The sequence below is a fragment of the Triticum dicoccoides genome, unplaced genomic scaffold, assembly GCF_002162155.2.
Source record: "Triticum dicoccoides isolate Atlit2015 ecotype Zavitan unplaced genomic scaffold, WEW_v2.0 scaffold86725, whole genome shotgun sequence".
Taxonomy (NCBI): Eukaryota; Viridiplantae; Streptophyta; class Magnoliopsida; order Poales; family Poaceae; genus Triticum; species Triticum dicoccoides.
Genome location: NW_021306230.1, coordinates 1 through 2,780, shown reverse-complemented (window position 1 = coordinate 2,780; position 2,780 = coordinate 1).

Here is a 2,780-nt window from a genome sequence, read left to right as displayed (position 1 = left end):
GGCCCCCGTGCGCCGCCACCGGGCCCGAGCGCCCCCGCTCCTCTCCGCCTCCGGCGCTGCCGCCCCTTCCGGCTCCGGTGGCCGGAGCAGCCGCCGCCGCCTCTCCATCCACCGGCGCGCGCCCCCGTCCGAGCCGGCCCCACGCCGCCGCCGCCGGCCTCGGGAAGCGCGCCACGGCCGCCGCCCCATCGTCCTCTACACTGACCGGACGGATCCCGCGTCTCCGGCGAGCTTCAAGTCCAACTCCGGCATGCATCGGTTCCCGTGCCCGATCTGGATCTCAGATCCAAAATATCTCGGTTGACTTTCGCTCCCGAACCCTAATTTTTATGCTAACTTTGACCAGTGATATCTCCGCATCCGTAGCTCCGTTTTGGGCATATAATATATCAAAATGTTCGTCTCAACGAGTACATCATTTAATTTAATTGCATCATTTTTATTTGAGCTCATCTTGATGCCCTAAATGCTGTTATAAGGAGGCTTCGTGAGTTAATTGTCAGATCTGCTGGTTCATCTTAGACTTTTGTCATTTTTGCCATGATTATTGTGTGCATGATATGCCTGTGAGTCCTTCATATGTTTTGTTAAGGATTTTGTCTTCTTTCTAGAGGTGCAACCCATGCATTTTTAGGATGTGTGTGGTGACTTGTGCAAGCTTGCAAAGTGAGGCACCCGGTAAATCTGTTTTCAGGGACTTAGTTGTTTTCACTAAGTGTGGGATATTTAGTTCATGATGCCATGTGTTCAGCTTGTTTCCTAGTGATCCATGCCTCTTTTGAGGATGATCAGTAAAGGAGTTTTGTTAATCATATTATGCTCTATCCATCCATGTCTTTGTTTGCAATTATGGAGCAGCCTAACTTGATTCAATCGAGCTCTACTTTTTGCTTCGTTGTGAATCTGGGCAGATCGTCAACTTGTTTGCGATTTTGCCGATGTTATTGTAGTTGATCCGTGCTTGCCCTGCCATTGTTCTTGCCATGTCTAGCTAGAATTTTGTGCCTTCTTTATGGATTTATGCTTGCCTTGCCATGACTTGCACCTTAGTGAGTGCATCGAGCTCGTTTACATGCCATCGTGAGTTATATTTCAGCATGTCTCAGTTTTCACTGTCTGAAAACTGATTGTGTTTTAGCTATGTTCGTGTGCCCGTTAGTATATTTTGTGATCCCTTTTGGCCCCAGGTCACTGTGGGACTTTTGTTAAGCTTGTTGAGTAGCTCCATGCCATGTTCTTACTTGTCATAATCAGGTCATGTATCATGTTGTTTTGCTGCTCCGAAGAGGGCTTCGTGATCTGAAATTTCAGACAAGTGTTAATTTCACTAAGTCTGGAATCTGTTTTGCATTTGCATTTTTGCCATGCTTGTTTGAACCTCATAATGGATGAATTGGCCGTGGCTCAGTGCTAGTATTTTGTTAAGCATCTTGTGTGCATCCCTGCCATGTATTTTGTTGTCATGTTTGGTGGCTGTAGCATGTCATCTCATTGCATTCAGGTGCCTACTTGCTGTAAATCGCAGACCGGTGTCATTCTTAAAACGCTTGTCATTTCCAAACCGTAACTCCGAATCCGACGTTCTTTATATCGTTTTCAAGCGATTTCATCCCATCTTTCCAGTGGCACCCTTGGAATTCCAAGTTGAGGCCACGTTCATGCATTTCCTGTCATATCTTGCATTTTGCATTTCGCATCGCATCCCGCATAGCATATCATCATTTCATCTTATGGCTTGGTCTTGCACGTGGTTGATTTTATCCTTGCCGCCCTAGTGTTTTGTTCCACTCTTGCCGCCCTAGTTTCCGTCATATCGGTGTTATGTTCCCGGATTTTGCGTTCCTTATGCGGTTGGGTTATAATGGGAACCCCTTGACTGTCCGCCTTGAATAAAACTCCTCCAGCAATGCCCAACCTTGGTTTTACCATTTGCCACCTAGCCTTTTTCCCTTGGGTTTCGCGGACTCAAGGGTCATCTTATTTTACCCCCCTGGGCCAGTGCTCCTCTGAGTGTTGGTCCAACCTAGAGCACCGTGCGGGGCCGTCCCTCGGCAACTTGGGTTATGTTGGCTCCCGTACGCTTAGCTTATCCGGTGTGCCCTGAGAACGAGAAATGTGCAGCTCCTATCGGGATTTGTCGGCACAGCGGGTGGTATGTGCATTTCGCATGCATCCCGCATAGCATACCATTGTCGGAGTTGTCTTGAATTACCGAGATAACGAGTCTGATCGGAACGGTGGGAGGAGGTCTATTCCTTCGTTGACCGTGAGAGCTTGTCATGGGCTAAGTTGGGACTCCCCTGTAGGGATTGAACTTTCGAAAGCAGTGCCCGCGGTTATGGGCAGATGGGAATTTGTTAATGTCCGGTTTTAGATAACTTGAACCTTAATTAATTAAAACGAATCAACTGAGTGTGTTACCGTGATGGCCCCTTTCCGGCGGAGTCCGGGAAGTGGACACGGTGTTGGAGTTATGCTTGCGCAGGTTGTTCTTCTAGGTTCTCGCTCGTGCTTCGCCTCCTCTTCTCGCTCTCTTTTGCAAATAAGTTAGCCACCATATATGCTAGTCGCTTGCTGCAGCTCCACTTATATTTGCCTTACCCTTCCTATAAGCTTAAATAGTCTTGATCGCGAGGGTGCGAGATTGCTGAGTCCCTGTGGCTCACAGATACTATAACTCCAGATGCAGGTCCAGGTGATTCCGCTCCAGGTGACGATTACGAGCTCAAGTGGGAGTTCGACGAAGACTCTCAGCGTTACTACGTGTCTTTTCCTGATGA